At 48.1% G+C, this 27,684-nt stretch overlaps 1 protein-coding gene across 1 annotated transcript in view; it reads right to left on the bottom strand.

The window, feature by feature from the left end:
- Positions 1-19,259, bottom strand: part of LOC147737728 (uncharacterized) — a 259,549-nt gene extending 240,290 nt beyond the window's left edge. The window contains 1 exon segment of the mRNA XM_086924967.1: positions 19,138-19,259. The gene's annotated coding sequence lies outside the window, so the exon portion shown is untranslated.
- Positions 19,260-27,684: the final 8,425 nt, after the last annotated feature.

Raw genomic sequence — 27,684 nt, 5'->3', positions numbered from 1 at the left:
CTGAGTGTCATCAGCCTTACATCACTGTCTTGACGCCGAAAAGAGTGATAACGTCTGCAAGGGGGACATATAGACGTTAAAAAGTGTGGGGCTCAGGGAGGAGCCCTGGGGAACCCCACACTGCATGGGCAGAGCTTTGGACGTGGAAGTGCCATCTGACACCTGAAAGGATCTTCCCTCAAGGAAGGACTTAATCCAGGCAAGGGCAGAATCGGTGATTCCCACTCGACTTAGCCGGTGGACCAGAATGGCGTGGTCCACCGTGTCGAAGGCGGCACTTAGATCGAGGAGGATCACTGCCACTGATCCTCCTGCGTCTATGATGCTTCTCGCCTCTTCGACAACTGCCAGGAGGGCGGTATTGGTGCCTTGCCCCGGTCTAAAACCGGTCTGGGAGTCGCGTAGTAAGTGATTCGACTCCAGGAAGTTGGAAAGTTGCTGGTTAGCTATTCGTTCGGCCTCTTTGCTGATCCCGGGGAGGAGCGAGATGGGTCTGAAATTGGGATCCGTGGGGTCTAGGTGGGGTTTTTTCAAGAGGGCCTTGACGGTAGCCTTCTTCCAATTGGCTGGAACGGTGCCCTTTTTGAAAGAGGCATTGATGAGGTTGGTGAAGGGTAGGGCTACCGTGGGGGCAACCAGTTTTAACTTGCTGATGGGGGCTGGGTCAGATGGGGAGCCACTTTTCACAGTTTGCAGGGTGGCTAAGAAAGTCTCCGTGGTGATCTGATCAAAGGCTCGTAGGTATGGAGCCTCAGGATGAAGGGGAGGTGCGGTGGCATGGTGAGGGGCAATGGGTATAGGGAGTGAAGTAAGTATTTTGTTGATTTTTGCGGAGAAGAAGTCGGCCATTTGATTGCATCTAACGCCCTCTGGGTCTGGCGGTGCTAGGGGATCCTGGATTTTTGTCAGGAGGCGTACAATGCGGTAAGTTTCCTTCGCAGAATTGGCCGCTGCTGCAATCTTTCCTTCGAAGAAGGTGGCCTGTGTAATTTTTATGGAGTTCTTGTAGAGCTTGATAGCGGCTCTGTACTCATTTTTGGATTCCGTTGACCAATTTTTCCTCCATACGCGCTCAAGTTTTCAAGCATCGGTTATACACTTGTATGCCAAGGAGTGGGCACTAGAACTAGCTCCTACGTTATACCCCAACCCTGAGGGTGGTATGACAGTTGCCCTTACCATGAAGTACCACTGAGGACAATTCCATAACCTCAAAGATAATACTCCATTAAGCATGAAGCTAAAAAACAAGTTAGGGAAATCCTGCAAGAACTTGAGTACCGGGGTGTAATAAAAAGTTGCACCTCATCAATGAATAATCCCTTGTTTCCTGTGATGAAATACGATCATTCATATAGTCTAGTGTTAAACTACAGAAACTTGAACACAGAAAGTCGCACATTTGTAGTACAAAATACACATAGTGTCGCACTAATAAACAACATTGTGTGGAAAAAATACAAAACCAAACTTGATATCTCAAATGGATTTTTCTGCCAAAATATATCGCCTGGAAGCAGGTATTTGACGTGCTGCTGGATCCCGGATAAATGTGAAAGCAGCAGCACTAATTTCTATCTTTTGGAGGTGGAGTTGGGGCGAGGGGGGGCAGGCACTGACTTGGAAAGAGTATAAGTCTGGTGGGCACCAGGCAGTATAAGTCACTTAGTCCTGGTCTTTCAGGAACTGGTCCTTCTCGGTCTGGTCCCACAGGCTCTCCTTGTCCTCCATGGCGCTGGTACTTGTACACTTGGCCGTCATGGTTCTATTTTGTTTACTGTATTTATAGAGCGCAACACCCATCCCTAGAGGGATATCACAACACTAGTCGTCCAGCTGGAACTCATTCTAGTCTCACTAATCTAGATCCTTGGTTTTCCTAGATCTGGTCCTCAAGGCCGGGTCCCAACCATTAACATCTGGATATCCAGGTCTTGGTCCATATGTTCTTGCTTTTTCTCCTGATCCTAGTCCTCAAGTGCCCACTGGTCCTGCTGTCGCTGCAGCTCATTCTTGAGGTCAAAGTGCTTCTGGGCCATGTCCTAGTATTCTTTGTCCTCCTCGTCTTTGTTCTTGTAGCCGAGACTACTGGTTCTTGTCTTCGCTGGTTATGGCTCCCTCTGTCTTCTCAGTCCTGCATACCCTTGTTGTCCTGGTCCCTTATCCTCCTGGCGTAGACGCTGGCCAACTGACTCCAGTCCTCATGGTCCAAATGCTAAATGTCATGACTCGCTCCCTGCTCTCTTGTGCCCACCACCATTGTGCTGAATTGTGAGACTCTCCAGTGTTTTAATAAGCTTCTGGACCTTCCCATCTATGCATATCTTGACCTCCAGCCATTTTGATGCTATTTGGAACTTCCCATCCATTCCCAATCCATGCCGGGTTTTGTGAAGCCAGTCTCTCTGATCATGCTTGAAACTCCATTACCTATAATGCCCTGCTCACTACTCCCTCTTCGCCCCTGCAGGCCAAGCATGGGTGGAGGAATACAGCACACCTGTAGCTGGCAACTGGTAGCCTGTTCACACCTGCTGCATGTGAATACTGTGAGCTCTTTGAAGCCCCAGCTCCCTTCAGTCCAGTGTTGGTCACTGTAGCTGTGTTCCTGCGAGGCCGACCCTTGTTTCTTGAGCTTTTGTTATCAATGTTTCCAAAGTTCCTGAGCTATACCTATTCCTTGCTTTCTGAGCTATAGCGATTCCTTGTTACTGAACTAGCACTGCTTTCACAGCTATCTTCACCCTGAGCCTTAGCTACTTCTTGTTTGCTTGATTCCTGAACCAGTACTGTTTAGTGCACCCCTGCAGCCTCCCTACTGTATTTCCGTTTTGCCAGTCCTTGCTTCCCCTCCCATTACCTTTGTTCCCATTCCAAGTTTACTGTCTTCCTGTGCCTACGGTCTTGCTACTGGTTTCCCCTGTATGCTTGTTACCTGCTTTCTGCCAAGTGTGCAATTTCTTCCCCTTTTTTTCTGTACTTTGATTCCTTGATTTCTGAGATAGAGTTAATTCCTTGTTCCTTGAACTAACACTGCCTTCAGTGCTACCTTCTTTTCTTGATTCCTGAACCAGTACAATTTAGTGCACCCTTATAGTCTCTCTCCGTTTGTATTTATCTATTCCGAGTCCCTGCCTTTTTTTGAAAATGTACCTCTTATTCCAGTTCCTACCTTCTTGTCTTCCTGTTCCTTTAGTCCTAGCTTCCTGTATCCTAGTGGTTTTCGCTTCTCACTTTCTGCCAAGTGTGCCCTTTGTTTTCAATTCTTTCCTGTTAAGCACTCCTCCTTGCTAACTCTTTGTCTATTGTGGCTGTATATTTAGTTCTTCACCCTTGCTGTTACCATCTTGCGGGTTACGGTTTGATCGCCAGGATCTGTGGGCACAGCTGACAACCCTGGTGTGTTACTTGTTATTTTTGAATATTGTGTTTTAGTTAAATTTCTATTGTCATTATAGGTATTTGCTCCACAGACCCTGTCTTTTCATGTATATCCTATATGAAGTTTGAAGTTTATTGACTTGTATAGCGCTGAATCACCCATGAGGGTATCTCGTCGCTTAAGACAGTGGGGAATACCAGAAACGAAGGAAAGATTGAAAGAGGTGGGTTTTTAACATCTTTCTGAACTGAGCCAGAGTAAGTCCAGAGTGCAGGTGAAAGGGTAAATTATTCCAAAATGCTGGAGCAAGATGAGAGAATGCTTTCCCACCACTACGTGCCTTTTTGACTCAGATGATCAGAGCATGACCTAAGAGTTCATGCCGGGGTGTAAGCAGAGGGTTTAATTGCAAGATACGAAGGGCCTTGACCATTGAGGGCTTTGTGAATAATGCAGCCTATTTTGAATTTTACCCTTTTTCCTATAGAGAGCCAATGGAGTTGGTTCAGGAGAGGTGCAGAGGGTGTTCTAGCTGGGGCGTTGACAGTAAGTCGGGCAGCGATATTCTGCACCACCTGAAGTCTTTTTATGGCAGATTGATTAGCTGAGAATAGGAGGGCATTGTAGTAGTCAAATCTACTAAGCACCAAGGCCTGCATCAAAGTTTTCTTATCATCAGCATTCGTAATGTTCTGTTTTAAATACTATACTTTCAATTTCCATGCTATCATCAGCATTCGTAATGTTATGTTTTAAATACTATACTTTCGATTTCCATGCTATCATCAGCATTCGTAATGTTATGTTTTAAATACTATACTTTTGATTTCTATGCTATCATATGCAAAAATGTTCTGTTTTAAATACTGTACTTTCTATATCCGTGCTATCATGAGAATGAGGCTCGGGTTTGCCTGACTGCAATGGCTAACCCTGGGGACAGCTTTGAACAAGTACATCCTTACTTATGCTGCCAGAGCTTCTTTTATAATATCTATGTAATGGATCAATGCAACTTTATTTTATTATGGAATTTCACTTTTTGTAGCAGTGGGCGTTGAGCTGACTGGTTGAGTTTTACCTTATATGCAAGTGACTATAGATGATGTGCAAGCTTCTGATTTCACCCAGCAGTTGGTTATGGACTTCTGCTACGACTGCTGCTAACAGTGCCTGCATTACTTTAAGCTAAATTTTACGTGAATTGTCCTATCTGCACTCAGAACATGGAGGCAGGAATTATAATCAAGATACAGTGATGGCTCGATAATTTGATGAATAGTAATGTGCACGTTATTCGGCTGATGGGATTACTTTAACTAGGACTATTTGGGGCTGCCACTGAGGACCTAATTGAAACACACACTGCACTTCAACTGAAATAGCCGTGTTTTTATTTTTTAATTAAGACAGGCATGATCTGCAATGACGCCATCTATTTGAAGCGGAGGTCTCAAACTGAGAAAACTCGACCTCCTAACTCTGAGTGTCACCTTAGGGCCCTGATCCGCAAACTGCAGTGATCTAAAAGGGGTTAAGATAGCAAAATAAATGAAACCAGTCAAACTTTACAAGGGGCCTTCCACTGTGCGTGGGCTGCAAAGTACATTTGCAAACCTACATGTTTAACTGTAAAAGCGTGGCTCCAGGGTCACCATTGTGGTTTGGCTGTATGAAACTTAATATCCTGCAGTAGGATAGTGATCTAACATGTAAACATTATAAACGTCTCTCCTGAGTGTGCCTTGTCGAGCCCAGGCTCGGTGCCTAATGTGTAAGAGCTGGACATGCTCTATAGCAGACTATTGTGGGTTCTTACAGTGAAGAGCTTCGCTTCAAGAGTTGTTTTCACTGTGTATCCAAAGTGTGATTATTCCTATTGACACGCCTACAGGACTTAATCCCCCAACTTATAAAGTTGAAAATGACAATGTTTTTTACTTTTGCTTTTTTATACCATTGACAATAGTGGTATGCAAATATGATAACTCCACTGCAGATAAAAAGAAACCCAGAGTACAACCCAACCCGGAATTAATATAATATTCTTTTGTCACATTTTAGAGCTACTAATTGTATATATGGGCATAGCTATTTGAATGTACTAGTGGCACTGTCTTACATGCAATGCATTATGGTAGCGTGGATTTACCATATCTTCTGCCGGGTGCAGTACAAAAGAGGTCTCATGGGCCCACTTTTGGCCACATATGGTACGACACCCTGCAACATGGCTAGGTGAAAAATATTGCCATTTATATTGCCAATAACTCCAACTCCAAAAAATGCGAGACCGATTGTATTGCCAATGCAATAGGTCTTGTATTTGTTAGTTGGAGCTGTTGGGGTTGAAAATGACAATTTTGTTTCTCTTGCTTTTTTAGACCATTGGTAATAGTGCTAAGCAGATAAACAACTCCACTGCAAATTAAAAAACAAAAGCAAAAAACATTCTTATTTTCAACGCCAATCGCTCTAACTTTAAAAAATACAAGACCTATTGCATTGCAAATGCTTGTTCAGTATTTTGAAAAGATAAAGGTTTAGCAACTTTTACTAACCACCGTTACAACAGGTCTAAAAAATCATCGACATAGCCAACAGATCTCACATAGGCGAAACCTATTTTTTTTGCCAATGCCAGTTAACTTCTCCTGACACTGCTACATTGAGAACCCAAATAATTGCTTCTTTTTCCTTCCCTGTTCTCAGTAGCAGCTTGCACGGATCAGGGATCGTCAGGCAGGCTGGAGGAAGGGGAGGGACCATACCTCCTCTCTCCTCTTCTGCTCTTTCCCATGTTGTCTCTCTGGGGCCCGGAACAGGAAGCAGCCATGCTCCCTCCCCTGAGCCAATCACAATACTGAAATGCAGCATTGTAATTGGGCTGAGCGCCGTGGATCGGTGCTCGCCAGTGAATGGGGGCCGGGCATGTTCTCCACGCAGGCTGTAATGCAGCCTGAATAAGAACATGGAGGTGCGCATGACTGTTTGACCTTGTATGCGAACGACTTATTAATATATGTCCGGGACGCCACTAGAGACCTGACGGCCATCTGGAGATCACTAAAAGATTTTGCGGAAGTCTCAGGCCTTAAGGTGAACTGGGAGAAATCCTCGCTCTACCCACTGAGCCATCCCTTGGCCCCATTCGAGGCCAGGATCAGGACCCAATCTCTCATATGGAACACAGAGGCCCTTAAGGATCTGGGAGTGCGGCTGCACCACACCCCAGAGGATCTGTACGAGGGGAACCATTGTAAGGCGCTAGCAGGACTTAGGTCGGCAGTGAGGTTTTGGAAAACGATACCTCTGGCTCCCATGTCACTAGCAAAAATGATAATGGTCCCTCGACTATTGTATCTTTTCACCAACCTCCCAGTTGTCCCACCGAGATCATTCATTAAAGAACTGGATAGTCTCCTCACTGAGCTTATATGGGGAGGAGGGCGGCGACGGGTTGCGTTATCCACATTACGCCTACCCACGACAGAGGGGGGCTTGGGAGCGCCAGCATTCGAAGCATACTTCTTGTCGGCACAGCTCCAATGGCTATCGTATTGGACGGCGGGGCGCCATATAGGAGAGACTATCACCATAGTGGGCCCCCGTGCCGCAACAGGCAATCCACAGATTACTACTGCCGGGTACTAAACCCATACGCACACGGCCACTGCAGGTGTCCATAGCCTGCACCTGTATGATGAGAATACATCGTATGTCTGGGACGCGGCTGCCGTACTCGCCCCTACTGCCTCCAGTGAGGTTTCCAAAAGGAGACACATACTACACAACGGGCGCCCTCCAGGCATGGACGGATCTGGCGGTCACAGAGATGGAATCATTCTTTGAAGAGGGACAGCTGAAGACATATGCCCAAATGATGGAACAGTATGATCTCCCACCCGGGCAATTTCTAATGCATAGGCAAATTTTAGATAGCAGCCGTAGATACTGGAATCCTAACACAGGGGAACCTCCAACACACCCAGTAATTCACACAATACTACACAAGGGAGTGAGGTGCCATTTGGTTACTTGGCTTTACAAGGCAGTGCGCAAACTAATCCTTCCATCCCTTCAGCCCCTACGTCAAAAGTGGGAAACGGACATAGGTAGTCCATGATAAAGAATGGAACACAGCTCTGGAATACCCCAAAAAAGTCTCAAGAAACGCGAAATTCCGGAACATACAGTTAAATATCCTCCACAGAGCTTACCTCACACCGCACCGCCTTCATCAATTCTTCCCAGATACACACTTTGCATGCCTCCGCTGTCAAGCCCCAGCAGCAGACTTCAAACACATGATTTGGGACTGCCCCACACTTATAGGCTTTTGGGACCGGGTTCATCGGTCACTCACAGCAATTACCAACATCACAACAATGTCCACATGGGAGGCAGGTACGCTCGGGATTTTCAGCAGGCGGAAAACTGAGAAAGTACAATGTCGTTTCATGTCCCTAGCCATCCTATTGGCGAAAAGGGGAAAGCCATGTACTGGAGATCCCCTACGGGACCTCCGGAAGCAGCCTGGATAGGCGCCATGATCAAATGGGGAAAAGCTGAGGAAGAGACACATCGGGAGGAAGAATTGAAGGGAGTCCGCAAACACCCTATTTCTTTGGAATGGGCACAACTAATGCACAAATTTACACAGACAACAAACCCACCGGAGACACCCATAGCCTCACAGGCCCACGTACAGGCCCAGCCGCTGTTCCGGCATCCCCTATTTTAGAGGAAGCACAACAACGCCCGCCACCCCGAGCCCAATCTGGAGTGGAACCCATACAGAATGGCCACCCCTTGACAGAGTAAGGATCACCACAACGACTCGAATCCTCGACCCCCTCCACATAACACGCGCTGCCACAGCCCCGCACCTCACGGCAGCTGAAGGACAGCCCACCAAGGCTCAGTTGGAAAGGGGTACTCCACCAGAGTTTTTTTTTGGGGGGGGGAGGCATTTTGACAAACAAGGCAGGACCACAACATGAGATGCACATTACATTGGACCCGTCAAGTACGCGACAATGCGCTGGAAGGGAGGTGTCAACTGCCCCCAACAGGTCTTAATTATAAGGTGCACAACATGGCCGATACAGGCATAGGATGTATGTAAACACGGACCAAACAGTTCAATTCAATTCAATTAAATGTATATAGCGCGCTACATACCCAGAGGGTCTCAAGGCGCTTGAGGAAGGGTGGGGAAATTACTTGTCGAATATCCATGTTTTAAGAAGCTTTCTGAATGCTAGGTGGTTCTGAGTAAGGCGAAGGTGAGTGGGAAGTGAGTTCCAGGTTTTAGCCACCAGGTAGGAGAAGGATCTTCCTCCCATGGTGGTTTTGTTGATGCGAGGTACAGCAGCAAGGGCTTGATTGGAAGAGCGCAGCTGGCGGGAGGGGGTGTAGAAGGAGAGTCGTGTGTTGAGGCATTCAGGTCCAAGATCGTAAAGTGCTTTATGTGCGTGGGTTAGGAGGCGGAATGTTATCCTCTTATTGATGGGAAGCCAGTGGAGGTTTTTCAGTTGACCAGAAATGTGGTCTTTGCGAGGGATGTCTAGTATGAGTCTGGCTGAAGCGTTTTGGATGTGTTGGAGTTTTTTCTGAAGTTTTGCGGTGGTACCGGCGTACAGGGTGTTTCCGTAGTCCAGGCGGCTTGTAACCAGTGCGTGGGTGACCGTTTTTCTAGTTTCGGTGGGGATCCAGCGAAATGTTTTTTGGAGCATGCGGAGGATGTTGAAGCAAGAGGATGAGACGGCGTTGACTTGTTTGGTCATCGAGAGTGAGGAGTCCAGGATGACGCCCAGGTTCCGTGCGTGGTCCGTCGGGATGGGTGCTTTTCCAAGGGCCTCTGGCCACCAGGAGTCGTCCCAGGCGGAGGGGGAGGAACCTAAGATAAGGACGTCTGTTTTGTCTGAGTTCAGCTTCAGACGGCTGTGCTTCATCCACTCGGCTACTTCTTTCATTCCTTCATGTAGGTTGGTTTTGGCGGTGTTAGGGTCTTTGGTGAGTGAGAGGATCAGTTGAGTGTCGTCAGCGTAGGAGATGATGTTGAGGTCATGTTGGCGCACGATGGCCGCGAGGGGGCTCATGTAAACGTTGAAGAGGGTGGGGCTGAGTGAAGATCCTTGAGGCACGCCGCAAATGACTTCAGTGGCCTCTGACTTGAATGGTGGGAGGTCGGACAATGCAATGCTTATGTAGAAGAATGTTTATCTGGTGATTATTGTTGTTGTGTATTCACAGCATAGCACTAATGTACTGAACCATAACTGTCATAATGAATGCTAAAACCCAATAAACAAACCTAAACAAAAAAATGACTGTTTTACCGGCCCGAGAGGCCGGCCAAACAGTCATTGTGCACTTGGGAGTGGGCAAACCCTACCTCCCCTGCTCTGAGAGCAGAGCAGCCCCGCCCGTACCACAAAACTGCCCAGCAGAAACAAATACAACGATAATCTCAAGTTATTATCAATGTATTTGTTCTTTCTTTCATTGCTTGGCAGCAGTGGGGCAACGTCCCTCTGCCTTAGCGGAAGTGCCACAACTGCCTGTCCTCCCACATCCAATCAAGCATGTCTCAATGCACTTCAACATTTGACAGCCCTTGAGACCCTCTTGCTGAACTCATCCTCAACAGAGGTCTACTTTACCTCCTCTTCTGCTACCATCACCTCACGTAACTCTCTCCTGGTCCCCGTCTCTCCTCGTACCTTGTCCTCCTCTTCTGCTACCATCACCTCACTTAACTCTCTCCTGGTCCTCGTCCCTCCTCGTACCTTGTCCTCCTCTTCTGCTACCATCACCTCACGTAACGCTCTCCTGGTCCTCGTCCCTCCTCGTACCTTGACCTCCTCTTCTGCTACCATCACCTCACGTAACTCTCTCCTGGTCCTCGTCCCTCCTCGTACCTTGTCCTCCTCTTCTGCTAGAAACTGAGGAGTGCTTCTCAACCATTCACTGTGTATAACAGCGCTCATTACTATCACCGTCACCACAGGATGAAACCAAGTAACACATCGATGAATGATATATGTCCACGTCTACTATTCCACACCACTAATGCACTGATTCACTCACTGCTCAACAGCAGACTGGATTACTACCACTGCTGTTGAAGTCTCTCAGTATCCGTTCTCCCCACTGGATAAGACCCAATACTACGACCACACCCTTGGAGCACGGAGCTGCAGGGCTCTCGCCGAAAGCAAAGAACACTCTCTACAAGTTGTTGAAAATCATATTCAAAGCGCCCCTCAGCATTTCTGTGGACTACCTAAAAACATACATGTGGCAGTCATGTAGGAGAATTGCCAAAGCGAACCCTATTATCACACCCAAAGTCACTCTGCATCATTCCGATTCCACCTTCTAGGACTTCATCGTTTGACCCACGGCCTCCCAAGATCTGAGCCTGCCCCACACCCACTCACTCACTGAGATCTGAGCCTGCCCCACACCCACTCACACACTGAGATCTGAGCCTGCCCCACACCCACTCACTGAGGTCTGAGCCTGCCCCACACCCACTCACTCACTGAGATCTGAGCCTGCCCCACACCCACTCACTCACTGAGATCTGAGCCTGCCCCACACCCACTCACTCACTGAGATCTGAGCCTGCCCCACACCCACTCACACACTGAGATCTGAGCCTGCCCCACACCCACTCACTCACTGAGATCTGAGCCTGCCCCACACCCACTCACACACTGAGATCTGAGCCTGCCCCACACCCACTCACTGAGGTCTGAGCCTGCCCCACACCCACTCACTCACTGAGATCTGAGCCTGCCCCACACCCACTCACTCACTGAGATCTGAGCCTGCCCGACACCCACTCACTCACTGAGATCTGAGCCTGCCTCACACCCACTCACTCACTGAGATCTGAGACTGCCCCACACCCACTCACTCACTGAGATCTGAGCCTGCCCGACACCCACTCACACACTGAGATCTGAGCCTGCCCCACACCCACTCACTCGCTGAGATCTGAGCCTGCCCCACACCCACTCACTCACTGAGATCTGAGCCTGCCCCACACCCACTCACTGAGATCTGAGCCTGCCCCACACCCACACACTCACTGAGATCTGAGCCTGTCCCACACCCACTCACTGAGATCTGAGCCTGCCCCACACCTACTCACTCACTGAGATCTGAGCCTGCCCCACACCCACTCACTCACTGAGATCTGAGCCTGCCCCACACCCACTCACTCACTGAGATCTGAGCCTGCCCCACACCCACTCACTGAGATCTGAGCCTGCCCCACACCCACTCACTCACTGAGATCTGAGCCTGTCTCACACCCGCTCACTGAGATCTGAGCCTGCCCCACACCCACTCACTGAGATCTGAGCCTGCCCCACACCTACTCACTCACTGAGATCTGAGCCTGCCCCACACTCACTCACTGAGATCTGAGCCTGCCCCACACCTACTCACTCACTGAGATCTGAGCCTGCCCCACACCCACTCACTCACTGAGATCTGAGCCTGCCTCACACCCACTCGCTGAGATCTGAGCCTGCCCCACACCCACTCACTCGCTGAGATCTGAGCCTGACCCACACCCACTCACTCACTGAGATCTGAGCCTGCCCCACACTCACTCACTGAGATCTGAGCCTGCCCCACACCCACACACTCACTGAGATCTGGCCTGCCCCACACCCACTCACTCACTGAGATCTGAGCCTGCCCCACACCCACTCACTCGCTGAGATCTGAGCCTGCCCCACACCCACTCACTCACTGAGATCTGAGCCTGCCTCACACCCACTCACTCACTGAGATCTGAGCCTGCCCCACACCCACTCACTCGCTGAGATCTGAGCCTGCCCCACACCCACTCACTCACTGAGATATGAGCCTGCCCCACACTCACTCACTGAGATCTGAGCCTGCCCCACACCTACTCACTCACTGAGATCTGAGCCTGCCCCACACCCACTCACTCACTGAGATCTGAGCCTGCCTCACACCCACTCGCTGAGATCTGAGCCTGCCCCACACCCACTCACTCACTGAGATCTGAGCCTGCCCCACACCCACTCACTCACTGAGATCTGAGCCTGCCCCACACTCACTCACTGAGATCTGAGCCTGCCCCACACCCACACACTCACTGAGATCTGGCCTGCCCCACACCCACTCACTCACTGAGATCTGAGCCTGCCCCACACCCACTCACTCACTGAGATCTGAGCCTGCCCCACACCCACTCACTCGCTGAGATCTGAGCCTGCCCCACACCCACACACTCACTGAGATCTGAGCCTGCCCCACACCCACTCACTCGCTGAGATCTGAGCCTGCCCCACATCCACTCACTCACTGAGATCTGAGCCTGCCCACACATCCACTCACTCACTGAGATCTGAGCCTGCCCCACACCCACTCACTTTGGTTTATGTTACTGACTATATCTGCCTATCAGGTTAGGTACCACATTTACCCTTTTGTTTGATGCTTCTGATCGAAATTACTTTCCACTCATTTCAAATAAATAATAAAACATGCATTGTCATTTAGGAGGTGAAACGGCACGGCCGATCTGCAACACGAATACCGTCCTTTGGAAAGATTTTTTGTGATCCACCACTGCAGAGAGCGATGGGTGTGGTTGTCCACCAACACCAGATCTGTTAGTTGACCTTGAGCTTGGTTCCACTGACGTACTACACATTCTTGTAATGGGTACATTTACAATCTTGCATGAGGGACGAGAAAATGAAAGATGCCATCATACCTATTTGCTGCATGAACACTCTTGCTGATAGTGTTGTGGCTGAAATCTTTGAACTAGGTTTTATATAGCATTTATCCTGATGGGATTGGGATATGCTAGGGCTGTGGAAGTATTCACTGTTGTCCCTAGATATTGTTGCATTGTAGATGGTTGGAGATAGGATTAGTCTAGAATTACTGTGGATCCCAGACTGTGAAGCAACTGTATTGTCCGGAGTGTGTGTTGAACACAGCTGCTGTGGGAGTTTGCTTTTATGAAGCAATCGTCTAGATAGGGGAAGACATGAATTTGTTGTCTTCTGAGATGGGCTGCAACTACCACAAGGCATTTGGTGAAAACCCTGGGTGCTGTGGTGACTCCGAATGGGAGCACCTTGAACTGGTAGTGTTGATCATCTACCACAAATCTGAGATACTTCCTTTGAGCGAGATGTATTGGAAAGTGGAAGTAGGCATCTTTTAGATCTATAGTGGAGAGAAAGTTGCTTTGCTGTAGTAGTGGAAGCACTTGTTGTAAAGTGACCATAAGGAAGTGGTCTGATTGAATGTAAAAGTTGAGCGGTCTGAGGTCCAGTATTGGTCTTAGAGAGCCGTCTTTTTTTGGGATTAGGAAAAAAGGGAGTAGACTCCTGTCCCCTGATGAATTATCGAAACTGACTCTATTGCATCTTTTTGCAACATTGCTAACACTTCCTGTTTGAGGAGCGTTAGGTGTTCTAATGACATTGGACACGGTCTTGGAGGAATGTTGGGGGGAGTAGAAGTGAGTGCCAGGCAATAACCATACTCAGTAATTTGTCTTACCCACCTGTCTGTTGTGATGGAATTCCAGACAGGTAGGAACTGTGAGATGCATCCCCCAACAGGAGTGAGCTGATCGGGGGGAAGCACAGGGAAGTCACTCTTTATTGTTAGGGGAGATGCGGGTGTGGTTACCTCTGCCTCTACCCTTATTGTTGTTACCTCCGTAACCTCCTCTATTGTATCCCCTAGAAAAGGAGCCCTGGTTGGGACATTTATAGGATGATGTGGGTGTTCTGATTTGGAACCGGCTCTATAAAATGAGCGCCGAAAGGAGCCTCTGGCAGATGGTGACTGTAAGGCTCCCATAGACTTTGCTGTTTGTGTCTTTTTTTATTTTTTCTAGAGATGCGTCAACTGCAGGTCCAAAGAGGTGCTGTTGATCAAATGGTTGATTTAGGATCGTATTTTGCACCTCTTGCTTTAATCCAGATACCCTGAGCCAGGCGTGTCTATGATGGCAGAACACTAGTATTTATTGCACGTAACGCGGTGTCAGCTGCGTCAAGCGCTCATTTGATTGAGGTATTGGTTATAAGTTTGCCGTCTTGTATAAGGTCATTGGCTTTGTCCTTATATTCTTGGGGCAGATGTTGAATGAGCTTTTTCCAGCTCATCATAGTGAGCACTATCGTATCTTGCTAGAAGGGCTTGTGTGTTTGCTATTTTCAAAGAATTAGCAGCTTGAGACGCCATGCGTTTACCTGACGCGTCTAATAACTTGGATTCTTTGTCAGGAGGAGGTGTGTCACCTGACCCTTGGGAGTTTGCACATTTGCGTGCATTGGCAACTACTAGTGACTCTAAGGGAAGTTTGCCCTTAATGTACATAGGGTCACTGGGAGCTGCCTTGTATTTTTTATCTACTCTGGGGTTAAGACCCCTAGCAGCTCTAACTGGGTCTTTGAACACCTCAGGAGCATGTCTAAGGAGGCCTTGTAGCATGGGTACGACATGAGTAGATTTATGTGGTTGGGCAAAAGTCTCCAATAAGAAAAAATCTTCTTCTAAGGGGTCTAAATGAAGCTTGAGCATGTGATATGTAGCAGCTCTGTTGATTAGTTGGGCAAACCCCGCATTGTCATCCGGTGGGGATGGTTTTGAGGGGTAGAAGTGCGGATCATTTGTTAGATCGGGATCAGTACTAAAATCATGCCATGGGTCTGGTTCGTGTGGTGAATCATCAGGATCTAATGGCATTATGTTTTCATCCAATTGCCCATGCCCTTGTGAATTGTCACTATCCTCTGATTCTGGAGAGTATGGTGGCAAAATAATTAAATTAGGGTTAACAGGTGGTGGTGGTAAAGTGTTAGTCGCTATGTGAATCTTCTTTGGAGGAACTGGAATTTGTGGTAAATGGTCTGGTTTCCTCTTTGTTGTTGGCTTTGGGTGAATAAAGATAGTAGTCTGCTTTGGATCCAGCCAGAAAAGCTCTTTGTTTTTAAAAACAAAAATAATATGCGTGCTTGGCAGACACAACTAAGCACACTTGGCCATGCTATCCGACAGCTCAGCCACATACTCAAACCCTTGAGGTACTGCTAACCTATGGAGCGTGTAGACACCTAATTATGCATCTTTACAGAACAATGCGACACATACAGTAGACACTACATACGGACCCAAGAGGCCTGGAATTTAGACTTTTACCTTCCAATGGAAGATCAAGACTGGCAGTGGGCCTGTGAACTAATACGCATGGTTTCTAGTAATGCCCATTTTCGATTAATACATTATAATTTTCTGCAAAGAACCTACTTAACGCCACAACACCTTCATCGAATGGTCGGGTCTTGCCCAGATATATGCTAGCGCTGAAACACTGTGGGGGCCGATTTCTTACATTAACCATGGTCCTGCGATGAAATACACTCCTTCTGGCAACTAGCTGTCGAAGAAATGGTGCATGCCACACAACTAAGCATTGAGCTGACACCCAAATGCTATTTATTAGGCCTCTTTAGATGCCAGAAGAGCACAAGATAACCTATACATTTGGCCAGTTGCCTATGGTACTGGCATGACGTAGAATTGCAATCACATGGCCGCAACAGCATGCCCCATCGATTGCGCTCTGGCATAGAGATGGGCCTCTTCTTCTGCGGCAGACGCTTCTATCTCGTCTTGGTCAGATTCTTCCCCGAAGATATGCAAAGTGTGTTGAATGCTTTGACGCAGCCTCTCTCATCGTCGAGCCTGATGATCGGGTAGAGTCCTCTTGGACAAGCGTCACAGTCTTCCTCCTTGTGCGCTGGAGAGAGGCACAAGTTACAAACTTGATGTAGGTCAGTGTGAGGGTATTTGGCGTGGCACCCAGGACAGAAATGAAATGGAGTCCGTTCCATTTGCAGATGGCTGGCCCTATGCAGCAAGGCCCGACAGTTGCCCTAGAGGTTTTCTATTGAAAATGGGGAGTTTGTCGATCTATTTTAAACGCAGAGAACAGGTAAACGGGTACTGAAACATTACCGTTGAGGGTAGAGTGGACTGCGTACTGAGGGGAACCCGAAGAGCGGTTTTAGAGCGCAGCAATAGACATCCGAACACATTGGGGATAAAAAACAATCTAACAATGGAGTCGATGCCCATGCGCACTATCACCGAAAGGAGGAGTCACCTTACCTCGTGACTTGAAAGACTTCTTCAAAGAAAAACAACTTGCAAACATCCGGACCCAACACAAGATGGCAGGAGTATGCAAAACATGTGCATCTACAGTATACATGCCTCGAACAGAGGATTAATGGCCCCAAATCCCTGTCATGGTATCTGGTCATGTTGTGGCTGAGTGTGCCATGTGATGTGGTAGGCTATAGTGCTTGATGTGATTTGGTCATTTTTGACAAGGTGGAGTGCTGAACGGTTTGATTTTGATCTTTGTTTTTGGGATTGTGTGAAATAGTGCGGTACTTACCGTATGATGTAAATAAATTATTGGGGTGGTGTTATTAGGGCCGAAGCCTTGCTGATTATATGCAGAATACCAGGTCTGGGAGGTCACTACTGACTAGAGGAGGTTAGCCGCTGCACAGGCCATGGGCATTGATCCTATTGAGGATAATATGTGACGGGCCACTGGTGACTGGAGCTGGCTAGCAACAACGTTGGCCTCTGGTATTCATTACAAGCAGGGTAACAATACATGTCAATATGACTGCATCTGGTTGGCAGTAGAGTTGACCTCTGGTTTTGAATATTTGCAGGATTTAAAGATACAGGGTCTCTACTGACTGGAGTTACTTAGCAGGATAATAGGTCTCAGGGAGCCAATACTGCCTGAAGCTGGTTAGTATGATCACTAGTCCCAAGGTGCTACTAATGACTCAAGTTGGCTGGAATGATAACAGGTCCCAGGGGCCAGTACTAACAGGAGCTGGCTAGTAGGCTTACATACAGACCTGAGGGGCCACTACTGACTGGAGCTGGCTAAAAGAATAACAGGCCCAAGGGTGGTGGGGTGCGAGTGGCACAAGTGACCGGAGTTGACTAGAAGCATTGACAACCTTTGGAATTGATTAAATGCAGGATTCCAGGTCACAAGAGGCACTGCTGAATACAGCTGGCTAGCAGCAGTGGTGGCTTCTAGGAAGAAGGAGTTGAGAAAGCATAACTGGATATACTGGTTTCTTTAATACCGATAATTGGTTACACATGAAAGCCACAACATGCATTGATATATTACATTACCAAATTATAATATTCTTATATTAATTTGATGTGTCTGTTCGCCTTAATATGCCTGCAAAGTTACATGATTGTATTAGGGCCCAGAACCATTTTATTTAGTGATGTCCATCTGCACACTTTCCTGCATCTTGTAGTCAATTGAATATTGACAAACAGAAGTGTTATTTCCAGAAACAGTGAATTCTGAAGCTTATCTGTGTATCTTTTACCTGCACCTCACGGACTCCTCACATTCCTCTCGAGAGAAGATCCTGCCTCCTACTCATTAGTGTTGTTTTAGTAACCGTTTCTATCACGTGTTCATGTTTCATTGATTAGGAGAAAAGTGTATAAAAATACATGGGGAGCATTAGCATTATATACTCCAAATTGCTATAGGGTGGATGCTCTCGTGCATTGCAAAGACAATTGTCACTTGTTAGTTTGCTTGGCCTTTTGCTATTTTTGCATTAAATTTATGATAGATTTGTTGGCCTCCCGGTGTGTTGTGTTTTATTTTACATATCACAAGAGATGACGAGGAAAATGACAGTCCAGTATACACATTCTTCATATAAATCAACTCACAGTATACTGTTCTGGAGGTTCAGTCCCACAGACATTATCTCTAACTGAACGCAGGCACTCTAGGAAGCATGGGCTTTTAAAACCAGTTGCCCTCTGATGCGGCACTATTGGATAAGTCAAAATGTCCTGAATTTTAGGAGGGTTACCGTATCTAGTGCACTCTGTTAGACAGCGCTCACCTGTGGTAGTAAGATGGTACTAGGCACCTTATCACCTATGCACGGTGCAGGGCTTTGAGTTACAGAGCTCCTTACGCTGTGGAGAAGATTAGGTCACATTTACCTATTTTCCCATATTTGGTCCTGATGAAATGCCAACAGATTGCTCCATGACTACACAAGGCATAAAAAAAGTTGACCTGAAGTATAGACCCCAGCTTACCATAAGGCCCATAGGTGATCGATACTTTCACACAGTGATAGGGGCTATTAGTTCCTCAATTTCTCTGCCACTGTTTTTAATCTCAACATGGACCAGGAAGATCACATTAACTATATTGCGGCAACTGGCCGATAGTTGATCTTATATTCATACTTTCACCAATCTCACATCTTATGACAAAACATCCTCTGTCCTACTATGCTCATCCGGCGTACTTAATATAAGATCTGCGACAAAGTGCCCTCTTGTGGAGCCCGTCAGGTGAGGAGTATAGCGCAATGATGAAGCATGTCACCTTTAGGTGAGTGAACACAACTTGTCTTAAAAGCACATGCTTCCTAGGGTGTCTGCGTTCAGTTACAGATAATGTCTCTGGGACCTAACCTCCGGAACAGTATACTGTGATTTGACTGTTTTATTTTAACAAATGTACATAGCAGATATTGGCCCTTCCTTGTTTCGCAAAAATGATCGGATACCTGCCTCGGAGAGCACTTCTTACAGACGAGTATGGGTTTATCCTGTTGCTGCTAAAAGCTCCTTACCTGTGCGAGTTATCGGGAATGATGAAGGGGCAGACCCAAACCAGCCACATGTGGAGATGAATGACAAATACTGAAAAATTAACAGAGCTTCCAAGCTGGTGACCATTACTTAATTGACCTTGAAAATAAAAGACACGTTTTTAGTATTCTGGTGACTCATGACCATAAAAAACAAAGGTTATAAATTCAATATTGTGTCAAATACTTAAAAAATGGAACTGGGTGTGCTGAATCGGATGTTGTCCTAGGTCATGTGTGACACCTTCCACCACTATTGCTTATGGGACTTGTAGTTTTGTTTTTCTCATTAAAAGGATAGTCTCTAAAGTCCCAGTGTTCTAAGCGATGTTAGTTAAAATCAGAGGCCTGACGGAGGATGAAGCATGACACTGCTCTGCTTAGCAGTGAGATGACTGACAGTTCCCCAGCCCTTCCATTCTTTGACCTACAGAGACTCGTTGGCCAATCATATTTTTTTGCAACGACAAAGAAACTTATATTGCAGCTTGTGTCAACTGAAGAGATAAAACGCCTGAGCCTGTTTTATCAACTATAGACAAACATGAACAATCAAGAACATGAGTTTCTGGAAAACTATCAAGCACCCAATCAGAATCAGCCGCCCTTTAGACCCAGGAATTCTTGAGGCTTTGGAGAGTATGAATTGCATGTGGTATAAGAGGAACACTACATTGACTCAAAGCTCACTTCTCAGGGATGCACTGAACTGCCAGCCTCATGGCACACTTAGCCAGCTCTTCACCTCCTCCTCCTCAAACTGTTGACCAGGTATCAGGGCAAATGAGCCTGCAGCAAAGCATCGCTGGCTTGGTTCCACACCGGACCAGGCAAGGTGGTCAACTCCATACTCCTCCAAGTCAGCAAGCACTCTGGTCGAGCCAGTCCTAACCCCACATGAATGTTCCCCATCACAACTATTTTAATGGTACAAAGTTATGTTTCTGCCAAATGACTGAGTCAAAAATTGAAAGGTTTTACTATGAAGTGCTGAAAGAGAAATCATTAAGTTTTTCAATATTTCTGAGTCTGCCACAGTACACAGGAGCATTATTTCACTACAGCAAAAAATCATATATGTGCCCTGTAGAAAGCACGTTTGAATGAAACATGGAATGCATTGCAGCCAACAATCCGTGCAATGAGGGAGGAGCTTCGCGGGCAACCAAGATGGCCGCGTGAGCTCGGAGCTCCGAAGACCCTCCGATCCTCCGAATTAATCCTGTCGCCTATCCTGCCCCACAGTAGTGGGAACATGCTGTTGAACTGCTGCTGACGCTGGACTCGTTCTCCGATCGAGGATCCGAGTCTTCTAGGTGAAGTTACACCGTGTTGAAAGTTGGGGACAACGACGCCATCATAGCCCGGAATTAGGTGGGCGACTGCAGCGCTGCTACAAGGTGGCAGTCTGGGGAGAGGAAGGCCGCCCCATTCTGAGGCATTGGCCAGGTCATCCTGTGGACTGAAGTGTTGGATGAGCGGTGGGGGCGGATGCTAACGCCTACCAACTTGGGGCCTCAACGACGACCGGGGAGTCTTCCTGATTGAAAGACCCTCTTGCCCAACATGGTGGGCAGAGGAGACTCAGACAAAGGAAAACCTAGAGTCAGCAGGAAAACGTCCCTTTCTCAACCCTATCTCCGATCGCTACGCCCTCCCAAAGGGATCGCCCGGAGTCTCAGGACGGCCTAAAGACATGCAGCGAGATGTGTCGCCGGATGACTCAGATCCAACCCTCCGGGACGTCATGGGAGCCATTGCGGGCATCAAGGCTGAGATGCATAAGCAACATGAGGTGTTAACAAATAAGGTCAATACACTAGCCATCGAGATCAATTTGATCAGGGCCGATCTCGGCAAGACTAACAACAGAGTCAAGTCGCTCGACATAAAATCGTCGAGTTTAACCTCTGACGTGACGGACCTACAGTCGGAGATCCGCGACCTAAAAGCTGCGAACATGTTGTTTGCCCGCAGGCTTGATGACTTTGAAGGACGGGCCAGGCGCCAGAACGTCCGTATTACTGGAGTTCCGGAGGGTGCGGAGGAGGATGCTACTGATCTCTTTGTCGAGAACTTGGTTCAGAACCATCTAGCACCCGGTGGACTCAGCAAGGTCTTCTCGGTTGAGCGAGCGCATAGACTACCTGGAGGCCGACCGAAACTGGGGGCCTCTCCGCGCCCAATCATCGCCAGGGTCTTCAATTTTAGGGACCGAGACGCTATCCTGAAGGCCTCGAGGAGAGGTGGGCCGCTAAAGTTTCAGAACGCTGACATCAACTTTTTCCCGGACTTCACCCAAGCGGTGCAGAAGCGTAGGCAAAGTTTCATGGGCGTGAAGCGTAGGCTGAGAGAGTTGGGGATGAAGTACTCAATGCTATTCCCAGCGAAACTGCGTATCGAACATGATGGCCGAGCATTGTTCTTCGACATGCCAGAAGCGGCTGGGGACTGGCTGGACACTTTCCCCAACACCGGAGCGTGCCCGAGGAACAGTCGGAAGGGGCGTCGGGCGGCCCCGATCTTCAGGAGTGAGAGGTCCCATCGGACCATCTTCGGACGATGAGTCTGCTCAGGCAGTTAGTCACGGACTATTGTGTTTTGCTGACATTCTTTCTCAGGGAACGGGGGATACGGGGGGGATAGGCTGACTCCTTACTCCTCTAAGGGCTTTTCGTAGATTAGTTTTTTGGGGCGACAGGCACACTGCTAGTTGGGGGTGCTTTTTAGTCTAATGCAGGGGTGCAGGGTGGGGGGTGGTTGGTATAACTGTTTCTTGTGTGTTTTCTTTCTCTTTTCTTTCCCATGGCAAGGTAATTATTCTTCTGATAAATATGCTATAGCGGCTGTTCCCTGTGGGGTTGGCGGGGGCCTGTACATCGACGATGGGGGGTAAGAAGCTAAATATTCTGAGTTGGAATGTTAATGGGCTGGGTGATCGCATTAAGCGAGGGGACATGTTGCAAATGTTTAAAAGATGCATGCCTGATGTCATTTTGTTACAAGAAACTCATCTCATTGGCAATACATGCCACGCACTCAACAGAAAAGGCTTTAAAATGGTGGCACACTCAGGGTTCTCCTCGGGGCGGGGATCATGGTGCGCATGTCTCTCCCGTTTGAGGTGGAGACTAGTGTGGTCGATGAGAGGGGACGCTACGTCGCCGTCACGGGCAGATGGGAGGGACGTACCCTGGTTTTGGTTTCTGTTTATGTCCCCCCTGGCTTACAGACGACTACTTTTCAAGATCTTGGAGGCGCCATTTTGGGCTTGCCAGGGGGCTTGCTTATAGTTGGTGGGGACTTCGGACCGTTTTCCATCCAGAGATCTTCGCAGCTCGCAGTCCTGGCTTCCCGATTTTTTGAACACCATGGGGCTTGTCGATTGCTGGAGACTTCTCCATCCCGCTCAGCGGCAATACTCCTTTCACTCGGGAGCGCACGGCAGCCTCTCCAGGATTGACTACGTACTGGCTTTGGCTGCCCATGCGTCAGCCGTCTCTGAGGCCCGCTTGATGGCCAGGGGCATATCGGACCATTCCCCGGTCTGGGTGTCCTTTGATTTTGACATCGTAGTGGCCTCTAGAGTAGCGCCGGTCAATCCGTGGTATTTCCGTAACCCCAAGACTCGAGACCTCCTGGCTAAAGCCATTGACCTTTATTTTTCCGAAAATACGGGCTCTGCGACGTCGGCATCGTCTCTATGGGAGGCCTTTAAAACTGTCCTGAGAGGAGAGGCCTTCTCCTTAATAGCCGAGGTGCGCAGACGCAGGGATGAGGATGTGGTGCGGCTGGAATCAGAGATTGAGGATCTTGATTCCCAGTTGAAGACTGATCCGACGCCTGCCCTGTTACATGCTCTCTCGCTCAAGCAGGCGGAGTACCGAGCCACTGTTACTGACGCAGCCAAGGGGATGGGCAGAGAACAGCAGGGGAGGATCTATGATGTAGGGGATAAGGCAGGCAAGCTTATTGCGTGGCTTGACAAGAAGGAGATGGCTTCCCGAGTGGTTCCCGAGGTGAAGGGTGAAGACGGACCGGTTGTCACTGACCCCAGTGCTATAGTTACGGTCTTTGCCGACTACTTTGAGTCTGTATACACATCGGCCTCTGATATGACTGAGGCGGACTCTGCCTCTCTCCTTGCAGGGATTGAACTTCCTTGCTTGTCTGATACTGAACGTGACGACATAGACAGAGGTATTACAGTGGATGAGGTGGCGCTTGCGATACGCTTCTTAAGGTCTGGCAAAGCTCCCGGCCCCAACGGACTTCCGGTAGAGCTTTACAAAATAAAGGCCGATGCCATTGCTTTGCCTTTGCGGAACATGTTCCTGGAGGCGCGCGAGGCGGGTGAGCTCCCTCCGGACCAGCGACTGGCCACTATTGTGGTCATTCATAAAGATGGGAAGCCTAGAGACCTTTGCCGGTCATATCGCCCGATCTCCCTGTTGAATGCCGAGCCTAAAATCCTGGCTAAGTTATTGGCCAACCGGTTGGTGGGTGTGATTGCCGACCTGGTTCACCCGGACCAATCGGGTTTTATACCTCATCGTAACACTGCCCTCAACCTCAGGAGACTCCATGCGGTTATGTCAAGGGTCAACACACTCCGGGAGCCGTCCGTCTTGGCTTCTTTGGATGCGACGATGGCATTTGATTCCCTTGAGTGGAATTACCTGTGGGCAGTACTGATGAAGTTCGTGTTTGGCCCTGAATTTATCAGATGGGTCAGACTTCTATATGCTAACCCAATGGCCAACGTCACGGTCAACGGGCAGGTGTCAGCTTCTTTTGCTTTGCGAAGAGGCACCAGACAGGGATGTCCTTTGTCGCCACTGCTTTTTGCATTGGCGCTTGAACCTCTTGCCGCCTGGTTACGGACCCACCCAGATATTTGTGGGATGAAGTGGTCACCCGGTTTTGAGGACCGCGTGTCATTGTACGCGGACGACATTCTGCTCTACCTCACCTCCCCTTGTAAATCCTTGATTGTGGCCTGTGATGTTCTGTATACTTTCGGTAGATATTCGGGCCTGGTTATAAACTGGTCTAAATCTCACCTTTATGTACTGAACGGGGAGACTCCGCGTCTTCCCAGGGGTTGCGCTATACAGATCGCGAGGCAGGGGTTCAAATACCTGGGCATTTATATTTCAACCGATGCCCGGATGCGATACTCCAATAATTTGCTTCCCCCTCTTGCACGCCTTCGGCGCGATGTGGAGGGGTGGCGCAAGTTGCCGCTGTCCCTGCTCGGGCGTGCGGCATTGTTTAAGATGATGTGCCTGCCCAGATTCTTGTACGTGCTCCAGACCACACAGGACCCTGTTCCCTCCGGGTACTTTAGGGAGATTGAAGGGTTGCAGCGGACCCTCCTTTGGGAGGGGAGGCCGCGGATTGCTATCACCAAATTAATGCTCCCTTGGTACGACGGCGGTATAGCTTTGCCGGATATCCGGCGGTACTACTGGGCCTCCCAGTTGGCCGCCCTTAACCACGGTTTCTACGGATCGGCTGATAATCCGGGGTACACCATGGATCGGTGGCTCCTCGACGATGGGAAGTACTACAGAGCGCTATATTCGAGATCTCTGGATGGAGGCATGACAGGTTCCAGTAAGACAGCTGTACATATTTGGAGGGCCGTCACGAAGGCGCAGGGGTGGCAGGGCAGGCTTACATTGGCTACTCCGCTTTATGACTCTGACTTGCTGGGCAAACTGTGGCACACAAAGGGGTTTGATCGGTGGGACCTCATTGGCATTTCTAAAGTGGATGACATGATGGCCAGGGGCGAGATAAAGTCTTTTGCCGCTTTACAAACGGAGTTTCAACTGGGGGCGACAGAATACTTTAGATATGCCCAATTGCGACACGCTCTTATGGCGGTGCTGCCGGTGGGAGAGAAGGTCCCTGAATCGTCCCCGCTGGAAGACAGGGTACTGAACGGCCATATGCCGGACAGTGCCATTTCATTGATTTACAAAAAACTGATCAATGTCTGCACGGACCTCCTGTCGGGGGTGAGGGAACAATGGGTGCGTGATGGTGTGGAACTGGATGATGAGGACTGGCAGTGTGCGGTGTCTTCTCCTAAGGAAGTGGCAATTCCAGCTAGATTACGTCTGGTCCAACTGAAAATTCTCCATAGAGTCTACGTGACTGGCCCCAGACTGATCCATATGGGACTCTCAGTGGATGGTCTTTGTAGGCGTGGATGTGGAGAACTAGCCACATTCATGCACATCATCTGGGAGTGCCACGCTATAGCCTCTTACTGGAGGCGAGTTCATGCGGTGATGCGTGCGGTGACTGGTGTGGCTTTGTCGGCGGAGGCCCGGCGTTGCCTGTTGAATGTGTGGGGCCCCACGCATTACAATAATGCTCAAACCCAATGGGTTACCCTGGGGAATATGGTGGCGAAGCGGGACATAGCCCAGAAGTGGGGGGCCCCTTCGCCCCCCTCTGTGGAACTATGGAAGACCAATATGGATTGGTGCATGGTCCGTGAAAAGACGGTGTATGTGGCCAGGGGCAAGCCTAGGAGGTGGAGAACGGTTTGGGGGGCATGGAATGAATATAGAGGTGATATCTGCCTACCTCCCGACGCTGACCCACTGGAAGCTCGACTTTCCCCCTAGCCCTCACTTCCAACCTACTTGTTGTTCCACTGACATCCTGACTCTTTCCCCCCCGTTGTCGTTTAATTTACACAGTTTAGTTGCACTTTGTGGGCTTATGACCCTGCCCACCCCCTGGAACTGGGTATTGTCGCTTTCGTACTTTTCCTTGCCTCTTTACCCTTTCTTAGTGTTTCTTTAGGTTGTTATCTTATAGGTTTATTGTTACCGTATTATAAAATTAAACCTGATACGATTTTTCAACCTGTACTGTGTACACCATATATCCGTCTCTTATAATGCTGCCTAGCCTCTGGGATGTAAGGCTGAATAGCTGTGTGCCTTGACTTTCAAATAAAGGTTTTCCAAAAAAAAAAAAAAACAATCCGTGCAACAACATAGAGCGCAAGATAACTGTTATTATTCCAGCAGAACAAAGTGCCATTCCTAATGTGTATGTCATTTAAAAGACAAACCCAGAAAAATGTATGGTCAGTGTTGTTCTTCTGCCAGTTAAAAGACAATCTCCGTTAATGTGCCAGGAAACAATACACTATGAGAAATCCTACTCTATGGCAGGGTGCTGCTGCCACTGTATTGCAGGTTACTTCCAACATAATCTGATTTATACATACATACTGCAGGGTGCTGCCAGCTATCGGGTCTGCACACAGCAGACTGGAGCCACTCAGGAAGGAGGTAAGCTCTACATTTCATCTTAAGCCCTTAGGTTACATTCACAGCCTGATGGGTCCGGAGAACTTTATCCGCGCTCTAACTACACCGAGCAGATGGACTTAGCCCATCATAGGCTGTGTTGTGTGCTGGGTGATGCCTGACATCTTATTATCGTTGGCAGGAGGATAAAGCTCTGATCGGAGCTGCTACAAGAAGAGCAGAGAAACAGGACCACCGATCCCCACAGAGCGACAACTGCCCAGAAGCTGAAGAAAGAACTCTGGAACAGCAAACCTCCTCCACCCTGGAGATTCTCCAGGATAAGCAAATGATGGTAATGAAATGCAAACTGCAGCATTAAGGTCACACACTACAACATCTTTCCCTTTAAAATGAAGATAACAGCCTACAATAAAAAACTAAAGAAAAAGCAACAAAACTAGAAAATACATTTCCAAATGCTGCAAAAGAGATACAGTTAATACAAATGAACAATATTAAACTTTGTTGGTACCTTGGTAATGTGCTTACTTCTTGGCTTCACTCCATCTGCAGCAATAACGCTGTGAAAGGAGAAATTACTGCTGTGAGTCTCAGAGTCTTCAGTGTTACTGCTCTCAGTCGCGAAGACTGCGGTGTCGGAAGATAACTTTCTTTTATTTGGCTTTATAGTTCCCACAGTCACGCTTTTAGCAGACACGCTACTGTCAGCAGCATCTTAACTTCAGGCAGATCAGCAAAGAAGATATCACCACTCACATTGGGTGAACAGACTCGCCTCTGCTACATACATCCACTCTGATCTCAAATTTGCTTGGGGCTGTCAAAATGCAAAGAGCTGCAATGTATTCGCCACACTTTCCTGACTACCTTGTTTTAAAAAGTTGTGACATTCAAGCGTGATTCTTGGTTCATCTGCAAGCTGATTTTTTAGAGGTTCTATTGCCACACAATACTATTCCCATATTCCAGTTTGTACACAGGGTGTTTCAACCCTGGTAGGTTATCAACTGCCTGTTTTGCAGATATTTCAGATAGTTTCTGTTAGAAACTGAATTATTATTTGCGGTAGATGAGGAACAATCAAAACCATTGTGAGAGTGAACTTTCAAAGCCATTCAATTAACCTAGGATAAACCCCCTGGTACCTAAGCACCAAACAGGCAGGCTTAACTTAAGGTAATATGTAAAATATTTATGCAGAAACCAAAAAAGTAAAAGTCAAAAT

This window comes from Lissotriton vulgaris, chromosome 1_1 (genome assembly GCF_964263255.1).
Source record: "Lissotriton vulgaris chromosome 1_1, aLisVul1.2, whole genome shotgun sequence".
In the NCBI taxonomy this organism is placed as follows: domain Eukaryota; kingdom Metazoa; phylum Chordata; class Amphibia; order Caudata; family Salamandridae; genus Lissotriton; species Lissotriton vulgaris.
The sequence above is the reverse complement of the archived record's forward strand: the minus strand, read 5'-3'. Positions and strand labels throughout refer to the sequence as shown.